Raw genomic sequence first — 22978 nt, forward strand, 5'->3', positions numbered from 1 at the left:
GATTGGCTCCCCATAAGGACAGTGTGAATTTACATGTTTGTTTTTTTGAGTCCTGCCATACTCACCGCTCTGTCCACCATGCATGTCTGTGTGTGTGTGTGTGTGTGTGTGTGTGTGTGTGTGTGTGTGTGTGTGTGTGTATCTATATGTCTGTTGTTTGTTCCATTGCAATGTGGTTGTGTATTATTGGCGAATGTTTGTACTGGCACCCACACCAGGCCCCCTGGACCAGCGGAAGCTCCCAGGCCAGAGGAAGTGCCGGGCTCCTTTGTGAACAAGGTCTCCCCGGATTAGACGTATCGCGCCCTAAATGCAGGCCCTTTCTCCTGGGGATTATCTAAGGGACAGGGGGGCGCCCACTCCCACTGGGGCCCTGTCACCCAAATTCAACACAGCGTCACCAGACCGCTCCCTAGCCCCCTTGCTAGGATACAGCACATTGTGCATTGTGCCCCTAGAGACAATGCTAAAGTGATTAGCCTGAGTTATTAAAGGACCATAGAAAATGCATTTTGACATGGGGCTTTAAGTTGATCCCACTCACTGCTGGACATAGTGAAAATATTCACAAGCATCAGGTTGTTGTGTACATAGGTTGAGGCATTCTTAATTGGACTGAAGCCGACCTGATTTATTTGCAAAATAGTTTAAATTCATTGCCTGTGTAATACGCCTGTCAAAGTGGTGGACACTTTATAAAGATATACGAGGAACTTTAACGATGACAGAAGCATAATGAACTCTTCTTAACAGATGTGATTTATATTGATTGTTACTTGTTTTGTGACAATCAGTGAGCGAAGTTTACACACTTATTCTCTATTACATCTCTGCACCAGAGCCTCAAGCAGAAAATCACCTCTTTTCTGTGCTTAATGTAGTTTGCATTGTTTTTCCATTGGGAATACCTACTGTACTCAAGTACATTTACTCAAGTATGCTACATAAGTCCAATATTGAGGTACTAGTACTATAGTATTCTTGTTTTATGCCACTTTATACAATTTATATTTCAGAGGAAAATATTGTACCTGTATATCCTATGCCAATACATTTATTTGACATAATACTTTTCAGATTAAGATTTTTTTAAAAACAAAAACACATATATACTCATAAAATACAATGCATCATTACAGATTACACCCGTGGTTCACAACCTTTTTGACTTGTGACTCCATTACAAAAAAGCAGTGTCAGATTGGGCCCCTTTGTCACATTTCAGATGTCTATGAGTTTTTACCAGTTCAACCAAAAGGACATTTCCACTTTAACCCTCTCAGATGGTTTCATTAAAATAAGTGTTTTAAGCCCAAAGAGGAAAAACTCCCCAGTATAAAGAGTAGGGAAATAAATAATTTAAAAAAAGATGCTTTTTTTTAATCACAGAATTTCGTTTTGGTTTTTATTCAACTCCACTGATCATCTTACAAACCATGGAAACCACTCCTGCTCCTTACACATTGGTGCATCAGTATTTACAGTTTAATAATTTAAAATATAATAACATATAAGTCAACTTCTGTACTTCTACTTGGGTAGGGTTTTAAATGCAGGACTTTTACATGAGTAAAATATTTTACATTTGGTACATTTGGGTACCAGAACTTTTACTAAGGTTGAAAATAGTGAATATATCCCAACACATGTTTTGTAGAACAAAGGTTCTGTGGTAATTCATCATTATTAATTCATTGTTTGACTATAAAGGTGAACCAGCGTGCACCGACATGAGAAGAGAGCCCCTCTGGCCTTAAATAGTTGCTGTGTAGGCATGGAGACATAGAGTGCAGGGAGATAAATGTTGCCATCATATAAAACCCCATCTATGTGTTAGTGCTTCTCTACTCTCTCTCTGCCTCCAGGTTTTTACCACACTAATGTCTCTCTTCTGTTTACCCCTCCCTCGTGCTCCTTCATTGTCTTTACTCCTGCTCCTCTGGCACAGGCCTGTGCATCTCTTTCTCTCTGAGGCAGTCATACATATTCCCACTGGCATTAGAATACTAATGTGTCAGTGTGAATAGAGTAAAGCTGTTGGGCGGTGGTGGGAGTCGACCCACCTCTCAATATGTGCGCTGTCTCTTCTGGGGAGTCTAAATCTTTTTTCGCTCGTTCACTCCCTTCTGTTCTCTCAGCCTCCAGTCTCATTTAACTCCACTACGGAAACTTCCCTCTCCCTGTCGCCTGTCCCCTGTAGTTTCTACTGCATGTGGGAAATATATTTAGAAAAGGTAGAGGTAAGAGTCACAACCAACACCAACCCCCCTACTAAACTTCTATCCCTCCCTTTCCTGACCCATGAAAGCCAACCCAGCCAATATTTGCAGAGCTCTAAATCTTCGCCTGTTGAATGCTGCTGTTGTTGTGGAGGGGAGTGCTTGGCATTGTCACGGTAACCTGCTGGGTCTGAGGGAGAGCTGGCCCATGGAGGAGAACAGAAAATGTCTCTATAATTAAGATTATAAAAACGTTGATATTTATAGCCTATGCAGGCTACAGAACTCCAGTGGGGCGAGAGAAGTCGTTGCAGCAAAACTGAATCCTTTTGACACTGTTCCACCTCGCTGCGTCGTTAACGGTGTTTTTCTTGATGGAGGTGTCGTACAAGACATCAGTACACTGTGCCGTTTTTTTTTCATGCATCTCACACTCACTCAAGTATTTTCATGCATTTTCTGTGGAACAAGCAAATTTGTATGAAATTTCTCCAGTTGCCTTCACTGTAAAAGCTTGCAAGTATTCGCACTTTCCTTTGTCTGCACAAGATGCACCTCATCCCCAGCCTCTCATTTTCCTCTTTTACTCACACCTCTTTTCATGCTCTAAATGCTGTTGGCTCTCAGATTTAACCAATAAAGAGTACAATCTTTCCTCCTAATGGCCTATAATATCTTAATAAGCCATTTTTCCTCACCAGTAACAATTCTTTTTATGATTAGATTTGGAGTAAGTACTCATAGTGTAGGTGCTTAATTGTCAAAGTGGCTAAAAAAGGGTTTTGTTCACCATATCATGCAAAATAATACAGAGTTGTATTCACAGCATACTTGACCCACACACTATTTTTTTCATTAAATGAACAGACCACAAACCTATCACAATATATCAATCATCAGCAGATCGTTTGCAGGATTGTATGTTCTGCACCCTAAGTGTTATACAGCTCTACAGCATCACCTCCCCCCTTAATCTCCCTCCAGTTAGAGAATCCTCCCAACATGAGCAGCCATTCCTGATTAGCCACACATTCGAGAAATGTCAGAAATGTTTCATGCGCCTTGTCTCAGCTCAACTGGTGCAGTCAGACGTCCGTACAGGACCGATAAAGGCAGAGGGCCCGGGAGCCGAGGGGTTCAGAGAGGAGGCACTGCATGCCATGGGGCCACTGTTTGGTTTGGAGGATGAAACCTCGACCAGTTTCTGCCAGCCGTGATGTGTAGAATGTGCAACTGATGTCTTTTTTTTTTTTTGTCCTTTCTGTGAGAAATCAGATGGCAGAACTGAAATCAGTCCATTCATTATGTGCCAGACCATCTGAACTCCAGTTGCCCGACAGCCCGTGAGACTGTTGAGCCATTTGCAGAAACGCTTAACTGGACAAATGTTTTTATTTCTGGCAAAAAGTGGGCACAACAGTGGGAGAGGGTGCGGCTACTGGTGGAGCTGCCAGGTGTGGATGGATGAGGCGAGGGGGGCAGATGGGGTAGTGGAGCACAATGCATTTATGAAATGGAATCTGGAGAAGACTAACGTCGGGAAAAACGTGTAGCAGCATTTTTCATATACTACATATACAGTTTAATGACCATCTTTATGATGTTATTTAGGATAAGTGGTGCTACACGTAGGTTGCAAGTACACTGTCAAAGGAATATAACCCCATTGTGAGTAGATTTTATTATTTTTGTAAGTTTATACCGAATAAATTCCATAAATAATATTGTAACTGTATAGGTTTACCCTCAAAAACACGCATGAGAACGATGCAAAAAAAAAAAAAAGTCAAGTGCAGTAAGTTCTAGTAACAGCCAATACATCAATATAAACCGCAATTGTATTAAATACTTTGGTTGATGTGGTTCCCTTGGACAGTGTACGCAGAGTGAGAATCAGTGTCTGGGTTTTGACTTTGCGGTAGCTACATGGCGCCCGTAAATCGAACCAAATAAGGAACGTGGCCAGAAATCATGCTCACTCCAAAAGCTGGAGCCTCCAAGCCATACGGAGATAGGAGAGATTCACTGATCCCAGAAATCCCCCGTGGCATGCAGCCTGGCCTGCTCTCATCCAGCCACTGTGGCCACTGGATCAGGGCCCATCAGTGGCTGATCAGTCTCACAGAACACAGAACTGTTCCACACTCTCGGGGGGGGGGATGTTGGATGTGCGTGAGTGTGCTGGCTTAAAGTGCTCTCTGCAGGTTTATTGCTGACTTTGCTGATGCATGATCAGGGATTCACTCACTGACTATTCCTTCATACCAGCGCTCATCCAAGTCAGAGTAGAGCCACATTAAATAGAATGATTAACTATTCTTTTCTTTGATATCGTTCTACCAACCTAGGCGTCCATATTGAATTCTTGGTCACTGCTAAACAAAAGACAGCATGGGCCAAAGTGTCTCTCAACAGTGATTCAACAGACGCTTGATCAGGTCAGCATATGAGGCCGCAGTGAAGAAAGTTGCTGGCAGAGGGGATTTCTCAGAAAATATCCCCTTCACTGGTTAGCAAGCCACAAATCCCTGCTTCGGCCAAAGGACTTTGCTGAATGTGCAAGAAAAAATAGGGGGTAGCAGATGAGAAAAATGGAAGAAAATAGTGAGCTGCCATACAAATTAAATGCAGATTGTGTATGTATGATTTTTATGTCACAAATGAAAAAAAAAAAAAGGGAAAAGATGAAAAATGGAGAGAAATAAACATCATCGGGCTGGCTGAGCCTCTTGTTTCATTTGGCGAATTGAGACTCAGCACCATTACAGTCATTAACCAGGAATCCAGAGTTAGGGAAAAGAAAACCAGGTCTTTCCTTCCTCTTTTTCTTCCTCCTTTCATCCCTTTCACTCAGTTTCTCTCACCTTCTACATCAATACTTTTCTCTTTTTCTATTTCTCATCGTCTCCTTTCCCTGTCGTCTTATTCTCTTGTTTGTTCCCAGCAGCATCGTCTGTTCTCCTGAGGGATATTTTCAAGGCAGTTCTAATTCACTTACAAGCCCTTAAGGACCCCAGCATGCTGCAGAAAGGAGGTATTTCACCCTGTTTTGGGGTTAGAATAAATTCTACTGTTGGTATGAGCTTGAGATTTTTAAGTGCACCACTTTGAAAAAGCACTTGATAATTTTGGGTTATGGTTTAGGAAGCACTCTGGCAGCCAGTGCTGTAATACGAAGAATAATATAACAAAAACCTGATCTGCAATGCTGCGGGAAAGGAAGTGTTTTGGGCTCTGGTCACGTTATTAGTGTTATTCTTCATGAAATGGGTTCCTTTCTGGTGGGAATGAGGAGCCTCAGACTGAGCCCACGTCGGTCTGTGGCCTCCAGCTTTTACTGTTCAGTAAACAGAGCAGGGGAGAAGATGGTCTACGCCACACATGTAGAGAACCCAAGAAACTTCAGCATTTGAATCAAAAACGTCTGTTCAGGAAAGCACTCGAAGCCCGGTGCCAGCTTTACCACACAGGATACAGCAGCTAGAAGTTAGGAGGGAGGAGAGGCGAGGAGCAGCGGGTTGGGTGTATGGGTGGGTGCAGTTGAGAAGTGGGTTAAGGCTGGAAAACTGATCTTCTTTTGTGCCCCCTGGATTCACACAAAAACAGCATGAGGGTGCAAATTGGAATAAGATTTTATATTTTACACTTTGTTTCATGCATTCCTTTTTTTTCCTATAGAAAAATAATGATAACAGTAATTGCTGTCACTGGATTGACAGATGGAGTGAGATACAGAGAGACAAAGATAGAAGGAGACGGAGATAGTCATGCATGACCTGTATTATCCCTGATCACAACACTGGAACCAGGTTGTTGTTGCTATGGAAATTACCATCACAAACTACACACTGAGGCTCACTCTCATTCGCAGGGAAAGACATATTTATTATCCTTTTAAGATAACACCCCATGTGGCTCTTCCAAAGTACACTTCTTGCTGTGATTTTTCCACTGCATTAACCTGTGTGTGTGTGTGTGTGTGTGTGTGTGTGTGTGTGTCCGAGGCTGACCCTACAGATTATCTCATCTTCTGACAGAAAGGCTCTTCTCTTCCTCCCATAACTTTCCTCTTAATTCATAATTCTTTAAAGCAGCTGGCTTCAGACAGGGAGAGCTGAGTTCCTGGCCTACTGAGGTGACTTTCCATCACACTGATGTGTTTCTGGAGACAGGACTGCCCCCCCGCCCCACCCCCCCCCCACCCCCGTGGGCCTCAATTTAGGGGTTTGGTATGGGGCTGTGGTTGGGTACCTGATTGGTGTATGGTGCAAACATGGACAGATGGCAAGATAGAGAAGCTTTTGGGAACAAGGTAAGCTTGAAATAGGCCTATCAGCAGTCACACAGATCTAAATAAAATACTGGACACAATGTTTCCTAGAACTGGAAATTATAATGAGTAACCTGACCACAGCATAAACAGAAAACAGTTCATTTTCAAAAAAATGTTGGCAATTCACAGTGAAACTATAAATGCATCTAAGATCTGTTAGCTGCAGCTGTCACAAGGTTCTTGCATTTCCTATAACAGGAAACATTTCCAATTCACTGAAATCTACACACACCAGTGACAACAACATACTTTATTGCATGCTAGACATTACTAAAGATTATCTGATGGATTTGTAAGTAGTTTATTTGTAGAAAACCAAGGTAAACTTACTACATCACCACTTAACTAAAATTTTTATATGAGAATTATTTGAATTTCCTGTAAAAATATCCCCAGTGCAGTAATGTCAATTCACAAACCCCAATCCCAGATAGACAAAGTGCTGGTTCTATTTATGCCTTAATCAAACTCGAAGATCATTGAGGGTAAAGCCCTCATTTACAATGATGTAGAGTAGATAAAAATACCAGTTAAAAAAAGAACATCAAGTTAAAACAAACAAGAATCAATTAAAGCAGGTACAAACAGAAGTTAAAGGTTAGAGATTAAAATCTAAAATGACCGAGAGGTACCAATGAATTCATTTTTAAAGTGCTTTGTACCCAGCTAGAAGCCACATGATTGGCTTTTGCATTAAAGGAGCTATTTGTAAGTTCTGCTTCTGCTATATAGCCACTGTTAACATTACCAGCTTTTTACATACCAGTCTAGCGAGTTGCGAGTTCAGCATCAGATATCAATCCTTTACTCACCAGCACCTGTCTGCAGAGGTGGAAAATGTGAACTCTTGTTTCTATCACGTCTTTTCTTCCACTGCAGTTAGGATGCTAACTAACTAGCCCCGGCACATCTCATTACTTTCCGATAACGACTCATTATTTGTTAGGCTCTCCCTACCTAGTTAATGCCCGTGTTTATTAAACCTAATGCACCGAGTTCTGTTTGTTATATCTTTCGCAATTACTTGTTACAGGCTGAGCAGAACACCCTGTGCCACAGTTTACCGTTATGTGTTAAATGTGGTAAAGTTCTCCTTTAGACTATAGCTACAGAAAGTTACAGTTATTTTTTATGCAGCTCAGTTGCATGCAAATCATGTCACTGTCAGGGTGTCATTGACAGTACTGTTTTGTCACATTGATCCAAGCTGCATGAAAAGGTTTTATGAGCTGCACACTGCTCAGTTTTTTCCTTTCAGCTTGATGAGCTGACTTGCCCATTTACCAGCATTGATGCTGTGAAACAACAGTTATGCAAGTGGCAAAATATAGAAAGTTTAGAGAATTGGTGTTGAGACTACACTAGACTGAGATGTCACGAGAACTGATACTTCAATACCAAGTCCATGCAAAAATTCTGAAAACATGACTATGCCTTCTTGTTTTTCTACAGTAGCCTACCAGAAGTGCCGAAGATACCATAGATGTCTTAGGCATATATATATATACATATATAGTTCCAGGACTGACAAGAGCAGTATGATAACACTACAAGCCTCGTTTGCCAAACTCGGAGAGAAGAAGAAGGCAGGCACAGCAAACAGGTAAATAACAATGACAGGTGGAATGACAGCAGTAAGTGGACTTGTGCAAATTGGGAATAAGAACACTGGTTGGTTACGGGTGCTTCAGAAAGAGACAGCTAGAAAAGTAATTAAATTCCTCAAATCTACAGGTCTATATCACAAGTTATAGATCTCAGCGTTAACGTAGCAATTACGTTATTCAGCCAGTGGTAGGCAGTAATGCACTAAACCATGCCCAGGCTTAAAGAAGAAGAAGACAGCAGACTACTTGTAAAAAAACAAAAACAAACACATGATGACTGTATGGAGATATTCTGTATTTGATGCATATCATCAGGTACAAGTTATAGATAATGAAAAGCCAGGACGCAAGCGGTGCCACAGGAGGAAAGCAGCTCAAAGACAGACATCTGGATCTGTACACAGAGTTTCATGGTGAGTGAGTTTCAGTTGTAAACTTTATATTAACAACATGTCGTCAGCATATTCATGTCCTGAAATGTTTCAGTCATCATTTGTGAATTGCGACACCATGTTGTAATGACGCTCCACATACAATGTTCGTAATTGCTAACGTTAGCTTGTTTGGGCTAACATGGGAAAGCTTCTAACACAGCTGGGTGCTAACATTAACAGGCAGTGAAAACTGCAACTTGAACACTATATGGAGGTGTGTACACCTCTATGCCTGCATGCATGCACACTTGCATGTGTGTTAGCACACTGTTTGTGAAGCAGCTTCTGTTGTTTTATGTTTTTTGCTGTGGTGTCAAATTTGGTATCAAGAATCGCAGAATTTCGTAGGTATTTGTACAAAAATTCTGGTATTGTGACATTCCAAGTTAAGACATTTCTCATGTTTTAAAATCCAAATAGACCTATTAACTTACTTCACTTACTATGTGAAGTAAGTTATTAATTTACTTACTTCATTAAACTAACTTACTCCACTTACTAAGTGAAGTATGTTAATCAGTAAGTGAATTGCTGATTCACTGAACTGGCCTCTCCAGCCAACTTGTGTTCCTTAACAAGAAGTGAAAAGTTTAAAAAGACATCAGAGCTTGATACAGAAAATATAGCCAAATTGGTCCTAAATGCCAAATATGCTGTGATGTTGTAGGACAGAGGGCTGTGGTCCTTGGCTCCTGCCAGGAGCATCTGTGTCATTGTGCCAGGGGGAGGGTGGCATCAGTGTCAACCTTTTTACACCACCCACCATCTCTTGTGGGCAGATTTAGCATGGTGCATTCTTCCTTTTCAAAGGGTCTGGAAAAGACAGAAAGAGACCCTATTCATGACTGGACAAGGTGGAGTTACTGGGCACTGTGCCCACACTCGCTCCTCCCCTCCTCCCCCACTGCTGGACTTACAAGTGACAAGGGTGTGAGGCTGATCCTTTTGTCAGTCATCTTAATGAGTGGCAGGCCAGACTGAATGATTTTTAATGTGTGTGGTTTTTTGGGGGGGTGGATATATCTGGAGTGGGCGTGAGCGTCAGAGTGTGGGCTGACGGGTGTTGTCAGTCAGAGGGGCTGACAGACAGGCGAGCTGTGGGAACGGGTGACAGGCCATCCGGGGCCTTCATGGGCTAACATGGGGGCCTTTTATGGGTTTATCAAACTGCTGACCCCCCGTCACCCAGTGAACAGGAAGCGCTCTGGCAGATGAATGGAGAGATCATGTCAATGTGGAGGATGGGGCCTGGGACAAGAGGCAGAGTTGGGGTGAGTCATGTGGAGAGGGGAAGATGAGCAAGGGGGAATTGTGGGTAAACTTGGGTTGAGATGGAGATTCAGAGATGAGGATAAAGCTCATAACACTCTGAACAACTTAAGCACATATAGGAATAGTTCAACATAAATATTTCTTGCTGAGAGTTAAATGAGACGGCTCTTATGTATGATATATGAATCTACACCCATCAGTTTGTTAGTTTAGCTTAGCACAAAGACTGGCTAAGCATATTTTTTCTAAGCTAAGCAATGGCATCATTGTTCAAATGCACTTCAGTATGTACATGAGTAAGTGAACACATCAATCATTACACCACATGATTGTGACAGAGCTATCAAATCATCATTTGATAGCTCACTATGTATCACAGTTAAGATGACAATGGTGCTTTCAGTCACCAGTGAGTGACCATGGTGATCAGTATAATAAGTTCTGTGTTAAAAATTTGTTCATATGTGTACTGAACTGGAAGAGCTTGGCTGGCTCCTGTGCTACTTTGTGTTTAAATGTTCCTTCGCCTGAGACCGTCTAATCACCTTCGTGCTGCAGTCTGAAACTGAGCTTGAGGTTAATTGTGTGAGTCAGTTATGATCCCCTTAAAACAGCCTTTTGTCGTTTCTCTCCCTCTACCCGGCAGCTAAGTACAGTATTGGTAAACAGATCATGTAGCATTGCAGCAGCCGTCGCAGACAGATCAGCTCGATGATAAGGAGGATGGCAAAAGTTAGCGGGAGGGGGAGGGGTTGTCAAGACAAGGGGAGACAATAAGAGCATTTTTGAGAGTTTCAGAAAAGTATACGATGCTACGCTCAATGATTTAAGAGAAACAATGTGATATGAAATGCAGCGTGTCAAGTGTGGGGCCTGTGCTTGTCAGATTAAAATATCTGCCATATCAGGCGAAAAGATCTTAATCCGTATCTTCTTTTATGGTTCATCCCTCCAATAATCTATATACTGTAAATCCATTATTTACGCAAAACTCTTCCCTTTATCAACCTTCCATGTGGGAGTTATACAAAACATATCTCTCTCTGAGACAGATATGTGAGAGAATAACATAAGAAGGCGCTGTGGAGCTCAACATCAATCTCCCTTTCAAAGAGTGTGGAGGCGAACACATTTATATGAAGCTGACCTGTGACCTCTATAACTGCGTTTAAGGGGCAGTGAAAGTGAGCTGCCCTGGTTCCCTGTCTCTGCGTGTACTGTATGTGTGTGTATGTGTGTCTGGGTTGGTTTAGTCCAAGCTGGGCTGTCTGGATTTAAGGCCAGGGCCCCTGTACTCTGCGTCTGGGTGTCTGGCTTTGGGCGTCTTTCTCTATCCATGCTGGCTTATTTATGGCCTGAGCCGAGCCTGGTCCAACAGCCAGAGACAGAGAGGAGAGGAGGGATTGAGTGCCGCATAACACCGGTGCATTCCTACGCACACAAGACCTGACTGACACACATTCGCATTAAAACACACACAGACACACTACAGATAAGGAGATGGAAATATCTCCCATGATCTCATATCAGAGAGTGTGAGTGCAAGGCTATAGAGTGAGCCACTTTCCCTCCCTTCTTATATCTCCACAGTCCTCCACAGTGTGCTTTAATTGCTAAATTGTATATATTTTTATATTTACTATGGGAGAAAACTCTCTTTTAACCCTTTAGTTGGATGGCAATAGGTCTGGCAGCCGGGAGAATCAATCCTGTGCCGTCTGGTTGACGTGAAAGTTTGTGAACAGTTTGAACAGCTTGATGCCTCGTATTGTGACCTCTTCTGCATCATTTCATTCGACCTTTGAGATGTTCAGATGGAGCATTTTAGCCGTATTGCTTTATGTTATGAGAGCAGATAGACTGCAGATGCTGATGCTTCTACTTGCTTTAACATACTGAGGCTTCTCTATAGTCAGCTTGGATTAGGGAGGATACAGTTCAAAAACTGTGGATCCTTTCTTTCTGCATCTTGTCCCTCCCTGCTGTCTTTTCACCTTTCCCCCCTTATGTAAAGGCTTGGCCCTGTCTTACATCACTGCTCAGTCATCTCAGTGTCAGTGAACCCTTGAATACCAAAAGGGTTGTATATGTTGAACATAGAAATGAAAGAGGTCGTCTTTACTTTTCCGGGGCTTTAAACAACTCAGCAGCAAAGCTGTGGCTGCTGCTGCTGGTTTTCTGTTGTGAACATGTAAAAGAGATGGGATGGATAAGAGAGTGCTTTACTGCGCCTCTCTTTTTTTTTTTTTTTTTTAATTTGCTCTTCCTTTTTTGCAGTTAAATGCTGCGGAAAATTGGACGGCCTGGCAAAGCAGAGGTGGATGTTTTCCCCGAAGCAGAGTGCGGATGGAGCACATTCCAGAGGAAAGCTGTGTAAATCCCTCCATTGATTTGGTGCGAAACCCTACTGACCTCTGGAATACATTAGCAGATTAGCCATGGAGGCCATGTGCACACAGCTCTTTTAGCTCAGCTGCCGACCTATTCAGACTCCACGCCAGCAGCAGTCTGCCCGTGGCCCCCCAAACACAGAGCCCGGATACCAGGGGCAGATGGGCCCACACCCGCTCTTATACTCTCAAAACCCAATTACAGCTCTGTGTGTATGTACTTATGTATGCACTTGTAGTAACGTACACTTTGCTCGCTTCATATATCTCTTGGAGTGGTGCATTGTCACTCAATTTTTAAAAAAAGTGTGAACATTTTAAGCCTTGTTTAGTAACTTCAATTGCTCCTTAACCTTCACTTTCTTGAGTTAGACCCCGTTTTGCAAATGTAATGTACCTCAACTGCCTGTGATGGATTTCTTAGATTCAGACTGCAGTGTTATTCTGATTCTGAAGAAAAAAAGTGGATCTTTCAACTTAAATATAGTATGATGTCTTGTCAACTGTATCTGTATCATCATTTCTTTTCTACATGTCTTTGCTGCTGCAATGAGCATTGTGTGCGTGAGTTTGGGATGGGAGGTCTGTGGTGTGTTTTGAGGCTTTCTTTAATAGAGCCTCATCACTTGCAGTAGAGAATGTGGTCAATTCTTCGTCCTGTCCAGCTTGAAACACCAGTGATTATGGGTTTCAGTGTTTGAAGTTGGGACCTTCGCTCTGTTTAGTGGATGAATAGTGTGTTGGCATTACTGATAGTAGACCCTGAGTGTGAATCCGGACAACAGCTTTTCCATTGTATTGCAGTCTCTCACTACCATGTGCTTTTCATAACATTGTAAGCTCATATAAAAGCTAACGCAGTGTTAATAGATCGAGCAAGTGGCCATTGACCTGGTATTGTGCATATGTGTGTTTGGATGCGTGCGTCTCGTTTGGGGTGAGGGGTGGTGCTCTGGGTCAGGGGAACAGGCATCATGGTCACAGGCTGCAAGACCCACCGGGACCCCTGTGCCCCCCTCGGAGGGGACACATGGCCCCGACACCCCCTGACAGACCCCCGCGCCACAGGCAGACAGTTCACCCACCAGCCAAGCAGCCTGACACCCAGATGGCGGCTGCTCGCTCGCTGTCCGCCTTCTGATGTGAGACAGAGATGATGAAATCAACTCATCTGTCATCAGTGTGTTCTGTTTGTTTTCACTGATCACTGAGGGGGCCACACTCCTCTGAGAATAATCAAGTTATGGCTCATTCTACTCTACTTTATCCCATTCTACTCTATTCTATTCTACCTTACTCTTCTCCACTCTATTATATTCTACTCTGCTCTACCCCAATCCGCTCTACTCTACTATTTACACTGCTCTACTCTGCAATACTCTGCTCTGCACTACTCTACTCTGCTCTGTTCTACTCTACTATGCTCTACTCTGTGCTGTGTTTAGTTGTTAATTTTCTTTAAGCGGCTCTACTCACAGCTCTGTTGCTCTACCATACTTTATTCCTGTTCCTTATATTATTGTTCTGGACTGTATGCTCCTCTACTCTACTCTACTCTACTCTACTCTACTATGTTTACTTTTTTACTTCCCATCAGCAATGCAATCTCTACAGCATAACTCTGCTGATAGTTGATACTCAATTCAGAAAATTTAAAAAACATATCTAAACTTCTACATAACAATAACTATAACAACAATACTTCCTCTTTGTGCAGTGTCACTTGTCGGCAGCTGACAATCACTTCTGACAAAAGGAAAAACATTACAGATGGGAAAATTTGCTTGTATCCGTCTCTGCGCTGTTGCTGTTGTTGAGTATAAACAACATCTGTCTAGACTGGCTAGGGGCTGTAATGGTTGAATACAGAGGACATCCAGTGAAATACACATGGCACACATGCCACCACCTCATGCACAACTGGTGTATTAGCATGATGAGGGAAATTGTTTTTATTTTTTAATAAATAAGCCTTGTCTAAATTTATATTCTCATAGTGATATCTGAAATTCATGTCTTCATATTCACTGAACATGTTTGAGTTTCTGTACTGAAAATAGGCTGCATGCCCAAAAAACACATTACACACCTAGTAAATATTTAGTGAGTTCCTCATATTCTGTGGGAACTTCCTGTTAAATTGAGTTAAAGGTTAAGGACTTTCACTGTCACTGTTTGCCTTTGTACGGAGTTTGGTTGAGAAGCTGCCCTGTTTGTCATTCCCTGTATGAGTGAATTCTTTTTCCCCTGAAAGAGTTTCCCGCCCTCCAGCTCTCTGCACCCTGGTTAATATTTACACCCTGATTGATTTGGCTCCCCTGAGTAATGCTAAACTAACAACAACTGATCAGTACTATTGGCACATGGAGCCTCAGAAGTGGTTGTGCCCTGCCAGAGAACAATTTGGCTCCTCGGTTGGAAAGAAAAAGCGGAGAGCCCAAAGGTGCCATGTTTTCACACCATCTTTGATTTACGCCTTGTCTTCGGCTGAACCTTGGGTCATGTTCCTTTTTCTCTCTCCTTCTCTCTTTTCTCCCAGCCTTCCCTCCTCCCTCCTATTTCCATTTCATTCCTATTTCTCTACTTATTGGTATTCTTCCCTTTGCTCCTATTTCCCTGCCCGGCTTTTTTGTCTACTTTTTAAGTGCTCAAGGTCTCACAGGGAAAGAAAGTTCTCCTCACACTTGTACAAAACCTCAAACTAAGAGCTGCATTTGAGAAGGGGTGTGAAACTTAAACTGCGACGACCCCCCCCCCCCCCCCCCCCCCATAGGGTCAGAGGTCACCAGCCTACTATTCCTCAACCTATCAACCCCTCTGACAGGACCATATTGATTGTCAGACCTATTGTGGCCTTTCAGAATAACAACAGCCAAATCCAAAAATATATATATATTGTGCGTTTTTCTTCTGTGGCAGCGCAGCAGGAAGTCATAACCTGGAAGTAAATATTAAATGGGTTTTGAGCAGATATGGCAGATAATGGGTTTATATGCATGACAATAGCTGCCCCTCCCCTTTGGCCTTCTCCTTCTAGTCTTTCTACCCTATGGCCTCTTTCTCATCTCTCTGTCCCCTCCTAAATGTCCCCTTCTGCCCCCTCTCTTCTTCCAAGTCTCCAACTCTCCACCCCCACCCCTCAGTGGTCTGTGAGGGATCATGGGTACTGTGTAGCATAGCCAGTTGTTTGTTGTCCCTGTGAATTACGGTGACATACTAAAGGAGTGACAGCTCATGGTAGGTAGCACGGGCAAGACAGAGAGAGGCCAGGCTGGGGTGGAGATGGGTGTTTTGAGGGAAAGGGGAGGGTGGGCTTTCTCCCGCTGCTTTGCCCCCAAGCTTAAATGTTCAGGGAAGAGAGAGGGGAGGGACGTTCAGCATGAACATCAGGATTCTCAGGGATCAGTTTACAAGGTGTGTCTCCTTAACTTTCACTGTTACAGTAATTACAAGCTGAGGTTTTCCCACACTACTGCACTGCACCGGTTGTACATTTAATTACAGCAAACCCTCATGCCACAGGATGAGATTATTTGTGGCTTTTCAAGGCTGACAAGACATATTGTTACAAGAATTCATTCTGTTACAGGTTGTTTACATTGACTATTTATCTTTTCAACTATAGTGTGCATAGTAGACTACATACAGTCCATTATAAATACAATGCAAGCCTTTACCAAAATCCTGTTGCATATTTATATATTCATGTAAGTATGTGTTTGTGTGTGCTTTTAAAGGGACTAAACCTCAAGCTAAACATTTCCACTTTCACCTCATTTTTATAAAAGTTTTATATTATAACTAATTGCTCTACTAATGATTAATAAATAGATCAATTGTTTAAAGATCAATAATAATCCATTGAAAAAAGACAACTATTGCGTGGTTGTGAAAAATCTATTTGGCAGCAAGTCATGCAGAAAAACATACATACACCAGGTTTGTATGATTCTGCATGACTTGCTGTTTTTTAAAAGTCGCTCCTTAAGGGTGCACTCAACTTACTTCCTGAAAACATCTGTAAAACATCTGTGTCATTTTATTTATTACCAACTTAACTCCAGACTTGATGAATTACTAGAATGTGAGAAACCAATGACCCTTTATTAATGCGTTTTTACAAATGCAGAACCACTGGCTCATTAGAAAGTGAGTGAGCCACTGAGAATTTTTCCCAAACAATAGTCAGTCAAAACGTGTTATATCTGAACGTATATGTGCACATACTTCAGTTATTAGTTATGACTGCTGTTATAAATTATGAATCTTTTCCAGGGACCAAGAGGTTAACTGCTCCACTGGAAGGGTCATCCTGATTAATTCATTAGCTGACTGATACACAACAACAAACAATAACGAGGATTTTTTTTTGTTTTTAACAGCCTGGCAACCCAAACACCATTCTTTCAAAAGGCTAATTATTGATCGGTGATGCATTGATGAATAATTTATTATCCATTACTAAAGCAATTAGTTGCAACTTGGAAATCCCATTATACGGCATACTTCATTAAAAAGTGGCATAAACTTAAAATTAAGCCAAAAAAGTCAACTCAACTAAACCCTTTACTTAGAAACATTATATAACAGCTCAGCTCACAGATGTGTTTCTCTGCTGCTCTCTAATCATACTGTAGTTTTCAACACAAACCACATTTACAGCTCCATCATTCTTTGCTAAAATGCTGCTCTGTTGGAACAGTTCTGTATGTTGGCCTCTTCCCATCTTTCCAGAGTGATTTGATCATGATTGATGGAATATGCACTAACGGGGCACCCAAACTGCTAAGTGCTTTGAAAAGAAGTGTAGCATTCAGCTTGATTAATTTATTTGTACGGAGCAGTTTTTCAGTGAGAATAAGAGAAGTGTACATTAGCCACCACATGTTGAGGCATAAATGTCTGTATACTTGAACACAGACTTATAAGGACTTTTCCTGGCAAGTCTCCAGGGTTGGTGTAGGCATAATCTTTTATATAAATGAATAAGTCAATAGCTCTTTTGTCTTTAGGTGCATTCAGTTCTGCAGAGGAGTCTATCCAGGTGCCTTCATAAGTACTTGGTTATTTTATAGGCCTAGTAGGAGTTTTTAATCTGCCCTGCTTTGCACAGCTCAGAGTTTCTGCCATCGCTGTGGGCAAGAGGGTGGGAGAAATGGAAACCGGTAGATGCTGAGAGATGGGTTTTTCAGGGGATGCCATTGCTCAACAGCATGATTAGGACTTGCAAGTGCAGAACGATGTGGTAGACAACAATGTAAGTCAGCCAGTCTGTGCTCCGGAGGTGGGCATGCTGCAACCTGAAGCCTTGAGTCGAGCCAGCTCGCTCACAGTCGCTCCTCTGTTACTGAGTACGGGAAACCATGTAAACAGTGGGGAAACCAACATGCACACATGCACACAGAAAAGATAGCATAAATCCAAATTTGTAATTTGTACTTTTTAAAGCTGTGTTGTGACTGTGTGTTGTCGTGTGTACACAAGCTTTATTTGTGCGGATGCAGGGTGTAGACATGCTTAATAAGTCTGTCACTCTCCTTCTCTTCCTTTATCTATCTCTCTGGATGCAGTGCAGAGGCTGCTTGAGGGGGTCAAAGGTCAGGGCCCTGGTGAGGAGGTTACTCCTCAGGAGACCGCTCAACTTAAATTAGGCCTCAGATTGCCGTTCACGGTCAAAATAGTTAACCTCAGCCCACCTCATCGTCTCTTAAGAAAACATATGCTTTGCCTCAATGCCTCAGTCTTGTTTTAACAAACTCTGTCACCCACCCAAGGACCAGTGACACACGTCTAAACATCTCCTGAATAAACAGTTACGTTAAAATACCCTTATTAGCACAGAGAACGAATCATGCCTGTGGGCAATATTTTTCAAGATAATTAGGAACTAGGACCAAATAAAACATGTTGGAGTTTGTTTACTGCTCCCATAACTTACGATATGTTGTGCCCTTGCCACTGCACAGAGCTGTAAGTAGGGACACAGAGAAACAATAAACAGAGTTAAATGTGGGAGCAGGACATGGAAAACAGCACCAAGTCAAGGTCAAGTCTATAACTGCCGCCCTATAGAGTGATTTAGGTGCTGTGGCCAGGGGGCTCGTCCAATAGCAGCTCAGCAGAGTGAGTTAGGGTGGGATGGTAGAGGTGTTGAGAGCCTTGCTAGTAATGACTTGCTGATGACATCAGGACATAGAGCAGAGTCTTTTCTCAGCCCGGGGGTTAAAGGTCAGACAGCCCATTCACTGACCTTGTGATTTATTCTCTGGGCCTCCCTCAATCTATTCTCACAATAAAAGCTATATGTATGCTAGGAATGCATGACTCTCTCTCTGAGGTGGGCACTCCAGAGAGACTCTGAATACTTTGTTTGTTTCTTCAGCCCTCTTATCCCTCACTTTTACCACTGTCTGCAACAACCAACATTTAGTAAAGATGAGCTGGATGACAGGCAGTGCTCATCTTCAGAGGGTGTAAAGACTCACAATGGAAAACACCTGCCTTCAAAATGCAGTGAAAGTTTTTCAGAAGCCCCACTGCCTTTTTAAAAGAGAGTCCATGAGGACATCCTCAAAGATAACATCAGTTCTCTGCATAGCAGCGGATAGCGCTGCTGGTAAGAGCATTAGATCACAGGCACTACAAAGCACACATCCTGTGAGTTGTCACTCAGAGCTGCTGCCAGTTCGGGGGAAAGGTTCGGCTCTGAACACTGTGAAATGTTTAACCTGACTTCCTGCTGCTCTGTGGAGAGAGGAGTTGTAGGGATCACTGCAGTCAGCGCTAATATCTAACTTCCTCCGACAGTGGCCGAAGTTAGATATTTTTTGAACAAGTAATCCAATCTAACACTGAGCATTTAAGTTTGAGTTTTAAAAATGTATTGCTGGGGTGAGAGTCACTTCTTTCCAACTTTTGTAACTTTTAACTTCACCTTTTTAATAAGTTTGCAGATGAGATCTTGGGAAATAGGCTTATTTACTTTCTGTTGGATGAAGGGATTGATATCACTCTGTGCCTTCAGAATGAAGCTACAGCCAAGTTTAACTACTAAAATCGAGGTGTAAAAATAATAGTCTGCCAATTTACCAGGGTTTATGTGCCAGACTAGTGAGTAAACTTTAGGTAGATGTAGGTGTTTCTGTCTATTGGATATTACTGATGTAGTTCACTGACTTTATTTTCTTAACCTGTGTTATCATTTGTCGTTGTTGAGTCAGTGTCGCATCGTGTTTGCGGTCCAACAAAAGCTATATATAGGTTTACTTTAAGACCTTTCATGGTTATTGTCATTTCATTAAAAAAAAAAAATTTTCAAAAAAGAATCAAGAACAAATTAAAAGACTTCACCCAGCAGCTATTTTTTCACGTTTGTAAGATTTAAAAAGAGATTCACTTTCAATAGCAACACGACTTTTTCTTTTCTGTCCAAACTCCTCACTGCTGGTAGAAACACTGAGCCTGAGCCCTGAGTCACTGTGAAATAATGAATCTCTGGCTTTGCAATGACGTAAGTCTTACAACTCAGGATGTGTAGGTTTACTAAAGAGGAACATTGAGCTGTTGTTGGTAACTCTTGAAGAACTGGCAGCTCAAGGACAAAAACAAAGCGAACTTCAACAGTGTCAGCACCAGCTGAAGCCCTGACAAAGTATTTCATACTCAGAATGACGGAAGTGACCAGTTTGTATCTGTGTGTGTGTGTGTGTGTGTGTGTGTTTGTATATGTGTGTGTGTGTGTGTGTGTTTGTATATGTGTGTGTGTGCATAATGCTGATGTGTTGTGTGACTGTTGGACCGTGGAAAAAGGGGAAAAAACAAGGATGAAAAAAAAGAGGGACATAGACAGAGAGTGAAGAAGTGAGAGAGAAATCCTTTTCGAATTTTGAAATGCCAGGAAAAATCTCTATTCATTCTTCATTTTATATAGAGGTATAAAGTTGTCAATTCCACTCAGCATTTCTCTGTGTTTCTCCCTGGAAAAAGTTCTGTGTTATTTTTATTGGGAGTAATGCTGCCAGTCAGGTGGGAGGGAAAGCAGACATTTTGATCAGGAGTTATACTGCAACACTGCAGCGTGCATCATGTTTCTGCTTCATGTGCTGCTGTTTGCTGTTTCCCACTGCAGCTTGAAGGAGATGAAACCACCAAACTCCCAGTTTCAAGTTGGAGACATCACCCCCCCCCCACCTCGTCTCCTTGTGCTCCCCTTTTAGCTGAGCTACACTGCAAGCTCAATCTGCTGGCATCCCAGCTATTTCAAACACTCTGAAGTACTGAGGTGGAAACATGTGAGGAATCTGGATGATTGAACCTCCACTCCCCCTCCATCCACTCCCTCTGTCCCTGCTCTCTGTTACCTGCTGAGGGGGAGGAGAGGACAGCGGAGGCCTGGTTGTCTGGACGAGGTTATTACGGCATATCAGTGACACTGAGGAGGAAGACCCGCTGACTTATGGAGTGATGCCTGGTGGGCTGAAAGCAGAGGGACTCTGCAGTGCGAGATGGCTCATGGCGGGTGGAGTGGGAGGGTTCAGCAGTAAGAGCTGGCCTCCTGGATGGAGGAGATGTCCTGAGTGCCCACATGATGAGAATAAGAGGCTTCTCTCAGAAAAGTTTGCCATTATCAAACCCATTTCTTGGGCTCCTGCTACAGATTTTTGTTCCTGTCTATCCGAACACCTAAACTCCGCTCTCGCACGTTCTGCCAGGGTTCGTTTACATCACCACATGGCTACAGAGAAGCTATATGGTTCAAATTAGACCCTCAGGCGTGCATCTACTTCTGACTTCTCTCCAATCTCCCCCACCCCCCCGCCACACACTCGGCGCATTTGTTTCATATTTTGCACAGGATATGACTCACCTATGTTTGATGTTTTAATTATACAGTGTCAGTGATATATTGGGAGAAGAAGGAGAGGTCTCTGTAAGATTTGGCGCTGTGGAGTTACAATAACATATCACTGCCATTCATGATTAACAGCAGCACCCTCGAGGAAGAACAAAGAATGATCTTTCTCAGGAGAACAAGTCTGTTTTGTACTCAGTGATTCTCAACAGTGAGTATGTTGGTTAGGCTTCTATAGCATTTAGAGAGACGGGGAGGGACTTTTGCAGCTCTGGCCCAGTTCACTGTAAGGGAGTGGATTGTCTATGTGCCACTGTAGTAAAAAAAACCCTGTATAATGGTTGATTGACTCAATAAAGGCTTACAACACAACCATTGCCTATGTTATCACTTATATAGTCATGATGATATTGTGATGACTGCAGCTGCTTAAAATAGGCATGACCCTTCATGAACCGCAACAGAAAGATAGAATCACCTTCATAACAAAAGAAACAAAACAAAGAGTCTGCAGCCAAACAGCTCCCTGAGTGTGTCATGTTCGATGTTCACTGTTTTAGTTTAACGTGTTAGCACGTTTACATTTGCTAATTAGCACTGAACACAAAGAGGACAGCTGAGGCTGATGGGAAAGATCATTTTTGTAGATATTTGGTCATTCACAGAAGTATTGAACAAGTTAACCTTTTGACCTCTCGGTGGCACGAGAAGAAAAGTCAGGGACCACAAAAGGCACTAGGATTCATCCTCTGGGCACCAGGAGTGTCAATGTAAAATCTACCTGGCAATCCATCCAATAGCTGCTGAGATGTCTCAGTCTGAACCTAAATGATTGACACTGAGCCATGCTGCTAGACGTTACTGGCATCGGGCAAAATATTAGCACTATAAAGTGAAGAGGTTTAACAAGTGAGGACTGATCCTCTCCAGACATGTTTTAAAACATATAAAAATACTTGAATTTGAATAATAAATTGTGTCTGACATGTTTTTTTTCCCACAAAAATTTAAAAAGCACATCCACTCCCTCTCTCATTAAAAAAATCTTGAGTATTTTTCTCTTTTGTTTGAAAAGGTTCAGCTGCTGGATGCAAGACGTCTCCTACTTCACCGTGAAGTCCGTATGTTTTTCTATTTTCCACATCACACTTTATAAGTTGCATACTGGACCATGACTGGCCTCCAAACTAGTTTGGATGAAAAGTAGTAACAAGTACTTTTAATTGAAAGTGAAAACAACCTTCTAGTGACAAACTCTGCACATCAATCACTCTGCACAGTGAAGCTCAAACAAGTGAAGTTACAATAAGCAAAACACATTTTAGACTTGAGAGGGACTTTAATGTGAACCAATTAGCTGGTCCATAGACAAAGGGAAGTAACGGCTAGTTGCTGATTAGCTCACTTCAACAGCATCTCAGATTTGCATAGCAGCGGGAGGTGTGTTTAATGACTGGTGAGTGGCTCAGACTCAAACATCACTCACAGCTTCAATCGCTGCAGAAATAAGAGGAATTCTCACCATTAGCACATGGTTATCAGAGAGCCTCTGCAGTCACTACCTGCCTGTTGATTTCTATCAACAACGGAATCAAAATGTTCGTCTAGGATGCCGATGACGAGCTGTTAGCTTGTCGCTTGCTTTTCCTCTCACTCTCTTCTCTCATTCCAAACACTGCCGGCGCAGGAGGGATTAAGGAAGAAAGACGACTGAAGAAAAGATTGGAGATGAAGAGGGACAATGACAGGTTGATGGATACCACAGCGCAGGGGCATTGAGTCCAGTTCTCAGTCAAAGGCCCATGAGGTTCTGCCTGATGAGATTTCTTTCAAATGTGGGATGCCCGAGCAGTGGAAAATAAATTGGGCAAC

General features: G+C 42.4%; 1 long non-coding RNA gene across 2 annotated transcripts; it reads left to right on the forward strand.

Moving 5' to 3' along the window:
• The first annotated feature begins 8075 nt into the window (after positions 1–8075).
• LOC130181533 (uncharacterized) lies at positions 8076–21478 on the forward strand. Of its 2 annotated transcripts, XR_008829588.1 has the most exons (3): positions 8076–8155; positions 8475–8572; positions 20384–21478. It is a non-coding gene; the product is annotated as an uncharacterized LOC130181533 (long non-coding RNA). The 2 variants fall into 2 exon arrangements; XR_008829587.1 differs by lacking the exon at positions 8076–8155 and having other exon boundaries at positions 8200–8572.
• Positions 21479–22978: the final 1500 nt, after the last annotated feature.

Source organism: Seriola aureovittata, chromosome 14 (assembly GCF_021018895.1).
Source record: "Seriola aureovittata isolate HTS-2021-v1 ecotype China chromosome 14, ASM2101889v1, whole genome shotgun sequence".
NCBI lineage: Eukaryota > Metazoa > Chordata > Actinopteri > Carangiformes > Carangidae > Seriola > Seriola aureovittata.